The sequence below is a fragment of the Centruroides sculpturatus genome, unplaced genomic scaffold (assembly GCF_000671375.1).
Source record: "Centruroides sculpturatus isolate CEXI.00-Female unplaced genomic scaffold, Cexi_2.0 scaffold907, whole genome shotgun sequence".
Classification (NCBI taxonomy): domain Eukaryota; kingdom Metazoa; phylum Arthropoda; class Arachnida; order Scorpiones; family Buthidae; genus Centruroides; species Centruroides sculpturatus.
In genome coordinates, this window is record NW_019385244.1 from 262,090 (window position 1) to 276,710 (window position 14,621).

General features: G+C 32.0%; 1 long non-coding RNA gene across 1 annotated transcript; it reads right to left on the reverse strand.

The window, feature by feature from the left end:
• Nucleotides 1-5,076: 5,076 nt before the first annotated feature.
• On the reverse strand, nt 5,077-8,937 carry LOC111636662. Its single transcript, XR_002758566.1, has 3 exons — nt 8,821-8,937; nt 6,833-6,918; nt 5,077-5,161 (listed from the first exon to the last, which is right to left on the reverse strand). It is a non-coding gene; the product is annotated as an uncharacterized LOC111636662 (long non-coding RNA).
• Nucleotides 8,938-14,621: the final 5,684 nt, after the last annotated feature.

Sequence of the window (14,621 nt, forward strand, 5' to 3'; positions counted from 1 at the left end):
ACAAAAAATTGAAACAATCTGAGCCAACACACTGGAACTCTAGAGATGACCAGATTTGTAGAACTGAACCACGATCTAAGCGCAGTATTACTAAGTTTTCACAGTGCACCTCGTATGATTTCTGCATACATCCTTCATGTAAGAATTTAGTTCTGTACTGCCAATGATAAGTTGTATGACCAAAGCCACAGCTGTCAGAACGCCTTTAGAAACAGTAGAGAAAACTTTTCAGGTTTTCTCTACTATTGCCACGTGGTGGGTCCGACTCAGTGGAGAGGAGTTGTGTAATTCCGGGGTGTGTGACCGAGGGTAAGTGTTTTATTGGAGGGTGTGTCTCGAGGAGAGGCCAGAACGGAAGTAAGGAGAGGAGGGGGAAGAAGCAAAGTAGTGGTGGTGGTGAAATTGCGTGGAAAAGTAAAGACTGTGCAACCAAGTCAGTGTGAAGATTAACGGAATTTTTCGAACTGTTTTCTGCCTAGAGGGAAAGAAAGGAAGAGATTTACCTCAAACCCATTTTTTTGGTATGTTTTATGTCTTCACGTTTCGGGAGTTTCGAGCTGTATATTGTCGGGTTATTTGGTGTTAACGATATTCGATATACTAGATTGTCGGGCTCCGTAAGTTCCTGTGTCTTAATTTTTTTGAAGTACTGTATGCTCCCAAACAAAATTAAAAGGTTAAGGATGCCGAAACCAACCAGTTGCTAGCTATTTCTAGGATATTTGATACGCGATTTAAAAGGCTGCATTTTGATTCACCAGTAGCTTGTTCACAGGCAATGTCTCTATCAATGAGGCCCTAAAAGATGTTGCGAGAACAAGTAAAGAAGGGGATGAGCACCAGTTACACGATAGGGTAGTACAGATTGTTAACAGTGACAATATCTGGAGCTTCCACACCAATCTAGCTCAAAGCAGACAGACATTGAAACTCAAAGAGACTCGGGTATCTTGCAGATTACCCGATTAAATCAAAATTTGATAGACCGTAAATGCTGCCCCTTAAAAGAATGGGAACATTTGTCTGCCGTATTCCCAACACGAAGAAGTTAGCAGACCATTATTACTGTATCCCAAGAAGCTCTGTTCCGTTGGAAAGTGTTTTCGAATGTGGGTCTCATTATGACGTCGATACGAAACAAGCTCGCCACCTCAATCCTTTCAAAGCTAACGTTTTTATCTTTCCTCTCCGAAAAATGATTTGTTACAACGTACTAAGTTAGCAGGCTACGTAATGCAGAGTTTGGAACGTATCGAGTAAGATCATAAAAATAATAAACAAACAAACAAATTGCATACTGCATTTGCATGTATTTGGTAATTTCTGAATACATTAACTTTTTTATTTTTTGTACAGCTTTCATATCTAAAGTGCAGGTTTTGGGATCCAATAAATTACAGTATTGCTGGGTTGGATTTCCACGCTGTTAAAAGTAAAGTGTGGAAATATTACGTAATTATCTTCGCACGAGTATTTCACTTACGTATACCTTTATAAGATCCCTTTCCCTGTTATGATTTTTGAACCTGCAAGGCGAAATATTAACCCTATTAGTCAAATTCCCAGGTTAGTTCGATATATCGATATTTTGCGATGATATTAGATAATATCTTTATCGGCTTTGTGGGTTATCTATATATCGACATATCGATATTTACAAAACTCTTCCCATAACTAGTCAAAGTTTCTAGAAACGCCATCTAGTGATCGTATGACAAAGCATTATAAATGAAACTCGTGTCTTTTTCAAAATTAGTTTTGCACTTTATTTTTCTAATTATACGGCTTTTATTCTTCGTGTGTAAATAAATTATACTTTTTATTTCGTTATTAGTAACGATGGAATTAGTAGCAAAGTAATAAAAATAATTGACAACAAATTTTAAAATATATTTTATTATTATGAAAAATATTAAATATGTTACAATTGCGTCATTTATCTGTTATGTAAAATACAATATGAATGTACAATATGAATATTTAATAATATTTTATAAAGTTTTATTATAAGATTTTGCTTTCAGAAAATAATTTTAATAAAGCTTCTATTGAAACAAATGCTTCTGTGTGTTTTGAATTACATAATTTTATCGGATTTTTTAAAAATAATTTTCGTTAGTATCTTCCTGTTTTTCTGGTAATGGTATATCAAAAAATAATTCTTAAATAATTACGTTACATATTTTAAAAAAAGAAAATGTTATTTTCGATGGTTTTGTTAATTTATTACCAAAATTAAAATCATAAATGGTTTTAAACTGTGAGAAGCTTGTTCAAGGGAAGGAAACATGGCTGACGAATCAACTACAATTGTTGGCGTGGTAGTAATTATGTTTATTTTAAAATATCTAGCAACATAAATCGAAATAATGTGCATTATCAGATAATAAATCAGTATTTATTGATGCGTTATCAACGATATAAAAAACAATTTTCATTTAAAATATCTGTACAGTACACGTAACATTACTCACTGAGTAGGTCTATATACAGTATTTAATTCTTGCAAAATACAATATAGTTGTCGCTATTTTAAAAATGCAGTTTTTAACGATCGGTTTCATTAATGTAGTAGTTATTGGTTTTCTGTAATTACTCGTATATAAATTAGATAAATTACAAGTATCAAGAGCATATCTATGAGTTTTATAAACTCAGCTGTATAAATTGCTTCTGTCTGTATAAGTTTCGAATACATATACAGTACCAGAAGCAACGGAATAATAAATCTTGTAAAACAGCTTAACTTTCATTTTAGCATGCGATGGAACTGGTATGTGAGACGATGTTGGAGCCATTTTTTATTGTAATCTTCGTTAATAATTCATTAATGTGAGATTGAGTTCATTACTATTGTAAATTTATTTTAGATTTTTTAAATAATTACATTTTTGCATAAATCGTTTGTTAAACTTTTCAATAAATGGGTATATCGTGTAATATATATATACTGTATATGTGTATGTGCGTATTAATAAGATTAAATTTATAGATTAATTTTAGTACATAAGCTGAGTGTCTGTACAGTACATAGTATAAAAAACTAAATACGGCACGATGTCATAAGTATAATTATTAACAACATAGTTTGATCTAGATCAGTGTTTTTCAACCTGTAACGAATCGTCGCCCCTTCAATAAAACCGTTACGTAGTATCGCTCCCTTCACTTCAAAATTCCGATGCCGAGGGCCAAGGCTAATGCCAAATTCGTACTGCATTGAATAGACTAGTGACTAGTATAATGTTATTTGTTTAATTATTGTACGACATAACGAATAAAATATCTAATTATTCTTAATATAATGTTTTACTATATCACCCAGAAAATTGTTTTTCGCCTCTCAAAATATAAATTGTTACTAATCGCCCAGATGGGGCGATATCGCCCCCGTTGAGAAACACTGATCTAGATTATGAGAAATGATACATAATTATTACATTTTATAGGAAAAAAATCTATTTTTAAATTTCATAAGTCAGTTTCATTATGTTTACTTTGGCGCAATATATGTTGTATTAATAGTAAATTTAAGAAGAACGTTAAAAAATATTCGGTTTTAAAAAAATGCATAACTATCTGCTCTGAATATTTAATTTACGTGAACAGATAATATTATTTTTAAATATGTTTCTAATATTAATTTTCCATTTTCAATATAACTTTTGAAATTTGCGATTAATACAATACATACTGTATATCTTTGATATCTGTTGTATAATTTCATTATTCACATTGTTATTGTCATAAACCGGCTCCTTGTTTCCAAATATTGAAAATGTATCAATCATTTAATAAAACGAAACTGAAATTGCTTTAGTTTCTCTTTCTATTGGATCTTTAGGAAATCGAAATAATTCGTTAACCAGAATTAGCAGGTAATAGCGAAATTGTTATTATTATTATTTTTTAAATAAAAACAATGCCTCCGGCTACTAGTGACTTTCTTCACTATCTGGAAGTTTCGCAGTAAAGACATTTTAGCCAACATTTTAGCTCCCCTTTAAAATGTTCTGTTCGTTGCAATGAATATTTTGTAGACTAATGTTATCTGTGGAATATTTGAAACGTGATACATAGCAATCAATGATCCATCGTAAATAATAATGAGAACTCTTATGGAGTTGAATTGTAGGGCCCAATTTAAAACGAATCGCTAAATCATATTTTCCTGTTAGCAACATAATTAAGGTTATAGCTTTTAAACGTCTCCTGAAATAATTCCATTGTAGACTTTTAAATCAACAAAGATAAAACTTATAGAACGTATCTATGCCCTAATATACAGTAACTAACTAATATACAGTAATTGTACTGTATATTAGTTAATAGTTACTGTACGCAAAGAAACTATAGACTTGGGGGATTTTTTCACTTTGACAGTGATTGAACTTTACATTGTGTTGTTTTAATAAATGAAAATAACAAAGTCAATGTGTTACGTGTATATATTTTACACATACAGACATTTGAATGTTGATAATTATTACAATTATTCTTCTACTGTCACTCAGTGTCCATTTCGTCGGTATTTGTATTCTGATCAAATGTTTCTTGTAGTACACTGTAAAACTTTTTCAGATTCAGTTAAATAGGGTAAGGTCATATAAAAGTATGAATTTTATTTTTTTCAATAGTAGCAATACTGATTAATTGTTTGATTGGTGTTATACAAAGTTTGCGGAGAAAGGTTGAGTTTCCGTAAATTGTGAATCTTTAAATTAAACCTTTCGATTTAAATAGCTAAGTGAAATGTTCAACCTCCTTCCAAAATATTTTACATTTCTAAATAATGAGTTCTCAATGTGAATGTCCACAAAAACTTAGCTGAAATATGTATGACAGGACTATTTATTAATTTACATATCTTAATAATATATGAAGTCAGTTTTAGATATTCATACTTTGTCTTTAATTTATATAAAGTACTCCCAAGACTATTTCCGTATTCTCCATTGACTTTTTATACGTAAGAAGATTTCAAAACTGTTTCGTTTCTTATATTAAATTATTGATAATTGTTTCAAGAAGCAAAACTACTTTATATATAAGTAGTTTTATCTGTGTAACTTCACNAATTTAGGTTATAAATATTTACGTTGATCACAGCAGTCGATTAAATAAAAGTTGCTTTTCTTTATGCACATCGAAAACCTCTCAACTGAAATTAGAAACAAAGAAAATATTAATATAAATATTTTAATATTACGTTAATATTGTTGTTTAAGTGAAAGATATTTTTTATTAATAATAAATTCTAAAATTGACTTTATTTTTAAGCATAAAAACTATATCTCTTAGAATTACAAAATGAAGAAAGACATTAATTTGTCGATGGTTCTCTAATTTTGTATAGGAGGATTTATATTATGTCTCTGTTGCTCAGCTGCGAAGAATTAAATATTAATTTTAAAAAAATTAGGAAACGTAGGAAGTAACTTAATAGCAAAATATTGATTCTGTGAACTGTGTTTTAGTTGATTCAATGTTGTCAAGTACTGTATACAGCAGATATTTTATTAATTATTCAAGATGAAAGTAATTTAATGCATTTCATCATTATCATATTTTAATTTAATAAAACCAAAACTGAAACAAGTTTTCCCTAGGTTTTCTCCAGTTGTAATGCATGTAAAAAATATTAATCTTTTGACAATCCAGTAAAACAAATTTTCTTTTTAGGGAGCAGACGGCGTGGCCACCTCTAAGCAAAAGCATCATGTTAATCAATCGGCCTGCTCCGGATATTGCCTCGCGATTTTCGCGCAGGAAGAATGATAAGTCGTGTGACTTGGAAGCTCCTACACGTCGCTGAAACTCCACTAACCAATATGGACAGACTTTATATTTTCCCCCAAAACTATTTCTCTCCCTAAATTTCCCAGCCTGCTGATTTCCTCCAACTTAAGGAATAAATTCCTAAGTTGGCATCCGCATCGAAGTCGATCTGTATAAATATTGGGAGAAGGCCCAATAACAATAAGTAAAGAAAATGTTCAAGTTGTCGAGTTTTGGGTGGATATACAAAATAAGGCGTATTTGTTGTGTTCAGTACTCGTTTGTATTTTTAATTTTTATGTATGGTATAAAATAACAATAGGGAAAGGGGAGAATTTGCTGATACAAAAATATTGGGGGTATATTCCTTTTAGTGGCTGATTGTGACGTCTAATATGGCTATGCTTTACAGGAGGGCGCGCGGCACGAAACCCTATAAAATCATTTTGATTTTGTGTAATGTTTTGATCGGCGCCGGTTTTGATTAATTTTAAAGTTCAAATTAATATTTTATTAAAACCAGCGCCGATCAAGACATTATACAAAATAAAAACGAATTTATTAGGATTGCGCACTGCGCGCCCTCCCCAAAGCATCTCATATTATACTTCACATGCTGCCACTGTTCCCCTCTGCTCCATGAGGATCGATACCCGTGTTCATTCGCCTAATATCAAGCACGGAGTCGGCAAGCCACGCGGTCTTCGATGAAATTTTCCTCAAAACTTATTCTTAAGTCATTCCAATTTCTTTTTACTTTGATTTTCTTGAACATGTTTGAGAAGCACGCTTTCTCTTATTGCTCAATAAAAGTTCATACCAAGGCTTATCCATACAAACGGTATTATTGAAATCTCTGTGGACCAAGTCGTAATCTCTTGTAAGCTAAGACAACTCTGAGCTGTGAATTAACCTTTAGAATACAGTGTATGAAAACTTATGGAGAAATACTTGTATTAAAGTAAAATATAGAATGCTAAATTTATTTATTTCGATTTTACAAATTTTAATAATATTAAATGAGAGATATTCCTATTAAAATTTCTATACTTACCGAAACTCTACATGACAAACCACTGGAACAAGGACAGTTTGTGAAATAAAAGCCATACGTGGAGTTTATTGGTGAGCAAGGGGAATCTAAAGATTAAATTAAATAAACGTTTATAAAATTATATAAAAATTGTGATTATTATTAACAGAAAAAATAAATAATAATTTGTAAATATGATGATTATTATTGATTATAGAACGAAAGGATTAAAACAATGGGGGACTGTTCGTAATTTATAATAATGTTTTGATGATAAATTCTTTTCGATATCATTAATTTTGCTTTTTTATTGTGCAGTATATTTGTTTTTTTAATTAATAACTGCTGCACACTCCACAACAAAGGAAACTATGGAGAATGTAATTCCAGATGAAATAGATTTCATTTACGGCTTTATGAAAAACTTTGCAGAAAATATTTCTTAATGTTCTTACAATATTGCTTGTTGATGTTGTTCTTGATTATTGAAACATGCTTTGTATATTTATATAAAATTAATATACTATTCAGAATAGCTCGTTTCGATATTTTACATTAAAAGTTATGATGATTTATTTCAATTATAAATTAATCCGATTTTATTCGTTGTAAATTTGTAGTTAAATTACATTGTTATGAATTACTACATTTATTTCATAAATAACATGAATTTTCTTTCGGGAACCTCAGAACTTTGTCAAAAAATGAATAATTTTATTGTATTTCTTGTATATTAAGAAAAAACTTGACATTTTGTTTTTATAAGTTTTAATGGTTTGCTTCATTATATTGTTAACTTCAAAAAATGAGTTTCAGAGCTTTTTTCGTCATTTTAAAGGAAATCGTTCTGCTATTCGTAAATATTATAAATTTCAATTATTTTGACAAGGCAAACTCTTATAAAATATTAAAAAGATTAAAATTTATTAAAACTTTATTTGTTCATAATATTATATAAAGATTTATATTTTATTTCTTTCATCAATCATTTGATTACATAATTCATTCCTTCATATATTAATAATCGTATCTACTTCTTAATAATTATCAATCGCTACATAATTCAAATGCCAACATTTAAAGTTAAAAATTATTTATAATTAAAATTAAAATATCAATTTTTTAAAGTGCATTTTGTGATTGAAATGAATTTTTTATAATTTTATTGTACGTAGCAATTTTATGGATTGCCATTACAAGACGATCAATGTTTAAATTCTACTTTAAATGTTAATGTTTTAATTATAATAACCCCTAAAAATATTATTTGCAATCAAATTTAAAATAATAATTCTATTCGTGAAATAAATTTAATAATTTTTTGTATCTCAGAAGAAAACTCGGCTTACTTCAATACCGAAATAGATGATGACCGACCTCATTCTAATATAAAATATTAGAATGAACTATTTATATAAATATTGTAGTAAGTTTCCTTGTGTATATTTTTTATGTGAAAAGTTCATTTTAACATTAAATCGATAGTGATAACGTTAAAAATTTAATTAACTACATACTGCATATAAGCAATTCAAAGATGTACAGTATGATTGATTGCCTATTTGTTTTATTCTTAAAATTTCCGAATATTGTAGTAATTAAGTCCATGCTCTTTTTAAAGTCAAAAATTATGTTCAAAAGCAAAATATTTATTAAAAAATAAAAAACAAGTATTAAAAACGTGACGCATATGACAAACGAACGTGAGTTTCCTATTCTCGAAAAAATTTGGGCAGATGCTTGAAGAGTGAAGTTATAATATTAAATGCTGTGGTATTCCGAAATAATTGAAATCGTCTCGATTTAAAGCTACGATTTTCACGTAATGATAATTGTAAATAATTATCACACACTATATAGTCTGTGACAAGTATAATATATATAGTGAATCCAGATAGGATTCGATCTTGAATTCATCATAGTAGGCGTTACAATTAACTTATGCTGATTTATTAATATTATGTAATAAATTTAAAATAATTTAAATTGTTTATATATAATTAAATCACCTTTATCGCCCATAGGTTTGCATTGAAATCCTCTGCAACATTCATTTTCTTTACAAGTTGAATAGGTTATGCACCACGAGATTAGCTGACTGTTGACAATTATAAAACAAGTTACCTAGAATAAATAGTTTATATATATATATATATATATTTGCAATTAAATCATAATTTTGTAATTTAATTTGCATACTTTAAATATCAAAATATATAATTTTAAACTTTTATGAAAATTTATTTAGGCTAACCATTTCGACATTATAAATTAATTTATTTGTTTATAAAACTTTAAAACAATAAAAATTTATTATATTTCATACAAAGCAATTCTTATAAATAAAACTATGATAATTCTTTGAAATTTTTTAAAACTATAAACTAGAATTTTTTCTATAATCAATAATTCGTTTAATTATACCTGTTAATTATTTACAGTACTTGTATTTACTCAATTATCCTGTATATATAATAAAAGTAATTATTAGATAAAATGAGGAGTGTAGATGCAAAAGTCATAATCTTCACTTTTTAAGACTTTCGGAGAAACGCAAAAATCTATTTATTGTTGAAACACATGATATATTATAACAATTTTTTTATATCTTTGTTGGCATAGAAACTATTGCACACGTTAACTAGAGTTTAACTTTAAAATATGGACAGTGTGAGTTTTGCAGCGAATTCTGGTTAAATGTGAGTTTTGCAACAAACTTATATGGAGAATGTTAGTTATGAATCAAAACAGTTAACATAATCGAAAACAGCAAGAACTAAGAAAAATGAATCTTAACATTATTTTATTGGAGGGATAATAAACACCAAAAATCAAACTGCACACAATCTTTATTAATTACAGATAGTGGAAAACCTAGTGTAATATTTCAAACATTAACGTAACTTACTTCTTCAATAGGTTCAAAAGTTGGCACATCTTCTTCATGGTCATTAGAAGCCCCATCAATGATATTTGTGTAAAAAAGAAAATCTTCATTCTCTCTCCACTGATCGCCATAGTGTTTGTTCAATAAATTATTTACATCATCCTTCTTTGCTTGTTTTATTGTGTTTGATTTAAGGATAACAGGTGGATTCATATTGAACATTAGCATTCCTTGCTTTGTTAGGGACTTGTAAATTACTTGGTTAGATCTATAAGTGTATTCTCTAAAAAGTACCTTTTTTTGTTCGAGTTCTTTTCAGAATTATTCTTCTACATGCTACAAGCTGAAACTGAAATTGAGCTGGTTTCTTCATAAAGGAGATGCCTTTATAAAGAAACCAGCTATGAAGGCATTCTCTTTTCCAATCGAGAAACTGACAGTTTTCTCTCACTTTCATTACTTTTGAATGTTTCTTTATAATGTCTATGTACTCTGAAGGATGGTAAATGAATTCTTTCTTCCTTATTGCTTTTCCTGTAATCCCAAACACCCCATCTGGCGGGAGAAAGCTGTGCCCTGTGATAGGGGAAAAAACTTCGTGTTTTTTATGTTTCTAAGTGCATGTTTTGATAGCCAGAAACAAGCCATGGACAGAACAATTGGATTTTTTTCTGGCCACTATATCCATCACACACTAAGTGAACTGTCTCCAAAGGCTCTTTTATTGTTGATGTCATTAACACGTTGAAAATGCATGAAGAAATCTCTTTGAGCCTTTCGAAAACTTATTTTCAATCCAAATATAAGTTTCACATTATTAGGGGTCAATTTACTTTTGAATTTCCCCTTACCACAGTGAAATTGTTTAGATAAATGTGTCTACTATAGTAGGTAGCTTGGCCGGGCAGTTTTGGCAATGGCAAATTATTCTGACAGTCATAAGTTAAAGTCAGAATTTTAGGGTCAGTGCTCTGTAGTGCTGTGTAAAAAGCCTTAGCTCGCAACTTATGAATACATTTTTCTGTCATAAGCTTTTGCTTTTCTTGTTCTGAGATCATACATTTTATTTTTTTCATGTACTTGAAAAGTAGAACAAACGTCGACTCTTAGGAAACCAAAGTCTAGATTATACATTTTGTTGAAAATACATCTAAAGTACCAATATGAAACTCTTAAATTACTAGTACTGTCTGTACTAGTAATACTTAAATTACTAGTATTGTATTGTAAATTTTCCACATTTTCTTTACACTAAATTCTGCAGGAATATACTTCCTACCTGTGTGTTTGGGACAATAGCGAGGTTCTGAACATTTAAAACTATTTATAAAACGCATAACATTTTCTTTCTTTGCCACATTTTTAACGGAAATTCTGTCACCACCTATTTTCCTTGCAAAGCTGCACTGTTTTCCGGAAACGTTTCAAAATGCCGTTAATTCAAACCTCGAAATATTGAGCACACTTTTCAACGTATTCAGACAAACTGGAACCATGCTATTGTTTTTCGATTCTATAAAATACTTAGTCCTCATAGACTTTACTTTACTTTACTTTATCTTTATCTTTATTTATTCCCGATACCGCAAGAGCATAATCGGGTTAATTACAGAGATATGTCAAAGCACAGGTAAATACATACATAATAACAGACAGATAACGTACAAACAGTATGACAATTGAAAAGTATGAACAGATGGTAAGATGACCAATATAAATCAACCGATATTATACAAAACGTGAGAGTAGAATAACATGTACGGTAAATTAAAATAGACAATACTAATAGTAATAATAAATATTATACAGATATATGCTGCAGCAGAACAATAATGATATGTATATACAATAATGTGCAAGAAGCAAATGAAAATAATGCCTGATGACTGACTTGACTAACTTAGTGAATGACAGAGCGTATGTGATACATATGAATCAATTTTTTGAATGCTTTGTAGGTGTCACTATCCTTAAGAAGGACATGAAGTTCACATGGCCAGTTAATTCCCCTGTGGCTAAGAGCAAGGGCAAGCTCATGCCTAGCATCCTCGGTCATTGGACACATGTATACATAGTGCTCAACCCCATCACGGCAATTACAGATGGTACAGATGTCCGTTGTAGATTTGCCGAACCTCTGTAAGTAGGCCCGGAATCTCCCATGCCCAGTGAAGAATTGCGTGGTTTCATAGTCCGGACTAACCCAGTGGTTAGAAAGGTGGTCATGAATAGATGGAAAAAAGTTCCTGGCAAGGCCATTGTAACTATCCCATCTCTGCTGCCAGAGATCCAAGCTGTAGTTCCAATGCTGGAGCTTAAGAAAAGAAGCAGGTAGCACTGAATAATTGAAAGGGCCAGAGGTACCGATCGTTGCAGCCTCCCTGGCAAGTAGATCTGCACGTTCATTACCTAGGACACCCTGATGACCTCTCACCCATTCGAGGGAATAGGAGTTCTGAGCACAAGGTATATAGTTTAGAATCTTCCTAACCAGAGGGTGTAGGTTGTTGAGATTCCTAAGTGCGTTGATTGCTGAAGCACTATCAGAGCAAATTGTAACTCTACTTCCAGTAAGATTGGCTTCACACCATTGAACAGCCATGTAAATGGCACAGAGTTCTGCCTGGAATATAGAGCAGTTAGGATGAAGAGTGTCAGAATTTTGATATATTTCCTCCTCATTGGCAAAAACGACGAAGGCCGAGCCCGTGCCCTCTGCATTCTTTGATCCATCTGTGAAGATTATATAATCAGCAGCAACTGTAAAGGATGTGTCAAACCCACTTCTCACCGCTGGATGAGGAAGGTTGGTAAATGGTATATCTGTCTCATAGGTGCCTTCAGCATAGGAGATAGAGTTCATATTGATGTCATGGCCTTTCCTAATATGATAAGTACAAGCAATGTGCCTCAAGTGAAGATCCAGAGGTACCTTCCTACTGATAACCTGAAGAGAATAATTCGAGGCAGTAGAATATGCTCTTGTGAGCCTGAGAAGGGCCCTACGCTGAGCAGATTGAAGACGGCGGTAATTGTGACTGAGAAAGACACCGCTTTCCCAGACAGCCACAGCATATGAGATAATGGGAATGAAGACCGCATTGTAAATACAGTTTAGAGCAGCATAATTAAGCCCCCAGTGTTTCTTAGCAATCCTTTGTAAGTTATTAAATATAAGAGTAGTTCTATCAGTAATGTGATGGATGTGGAGACCCCAAGACAGTTTATGCTCCAGGACAACACCAAGGAACCTCAAGTAAGAGACAATGTGAATGGATCGACCCTGCATCTTAATGCATGGAGTTCGAGAGTAAAGATGTGGAGAGTAAGGTTTAGTGAAGACGATGCCTTTGGTCTTGTTGGAATTAAACCGTAGCTTATTACAACTGCCCCACTCACTGACCACAGTAAGGACAGCAGTAGCCCTAGTCTCGAGATCACGCCTCGAGTCTCCAGGAATAAGGAGAAAAGCATCATCAGCATAAGCCAGAGCACTAACATGCTCGCCAAAGTCACTGTAAAGAAAGTCGTTGAAAAGGATACACCATAGGAGAGGGCCACAAGCAGAACCCTGAGGGCAGCCACGCTCCAAATGATGGGAAAAAGTGTTAGTACCTGACCTTAAGATGGCCTCCCTGTTGGATAGGAAATCCCTGGTTAGCTGATAGAGATTAGCTGGACACCTGCTCCCTTGCAGCCTGTGTAGAATAAGAGGCCACCAGGCAGAATTAAAAGCATTCTCCAGGTCGAGACTAATTCCCAGAACATATTTAAATGATGAAAGGAGTTCACGTACTTTGGATGTAAGGGCCATCAGAGCATCAACAGTGCCACGCTGTCTTCTAAAACCAAATTGAGAAGGGTGAAGATATCCGGTAGACTCCAAATGCCAAGTAAGTCTGTTACACAAAAGTTTGTCAAGGACTTTACCCAGTTCAGACAGAAGTGAGATGTTGCGAAGGTTGCTAGTGGTTGGCGGCAGAGATTTATCCTTAGGAATCAGGGCAAACTGAGCCCTTTTCCAAGCAATCGGGAAAACACCATGGCTCAAGCAGAGATTGTAAAGGTGAAAGAGGAGGTCAGGATGCCTTTGCCACAGAGCTCTAATTATGTCAGCAGTAATGTTATCAGGTCCGGGTGCTTTTCTGCCCTTGGCTCTTTGAATGACATCCAGAATCTCAGAATGACTAAATGGTGGATCAGCAGGAGAAAGATTAGAGAGATCATGATTGTTGCGAATGTTGCTATGGAAGGGAATATCATCATCCTCTATATCAGGTGGGCAAAACTGATGAAAAAGAGTATGGACAGTAGTAGTCCTCATAGACTGTGTACTGTAGCGCCAAGTGGTTGGTCTCTTTCTTTTGACTACGTACCGCTTTTTAAAGAAAAAGGGTGGAAAAATTAAGCGTTGCCAACTGGCAGAGAAATAAATTAAACCAATAAATGAAATAAGCATTAAAACTTTTAGTATTACGACATGCAGTATAATAATAATATACATGTGTCAACAGCTACGTTTTTCATTTATACGAATTTGCACTTGCACGTAATACTTTTCGGTACCTACATTACTTTTTCTTATTCACTTTAAAATTAATCTAAAGCGATTATTTTTAAAAAATGAAAAAGAGAATTATTTATTGTGGCATGGCATCGTCACAATGCCGGGTTGAAATTTTTAATCATATTTTTAATTTATTTAACTTAAAATATATGCTCTCCACTTCAAATTAGTAGTGGCTTGCCCCTGTACACCATACGTTTCCTTTAACAATGGAGTCGTGCTAGTCATCTATCTAACACCTTTCATTGCAAATTTTTTAATTGANAAAATATTAGAATGAACTATTTATATAAATATTGTAGTAAGTTTCCTTGTGTATATTTTTTATGTGAAAAGTTCATTTTAACATTAAATCG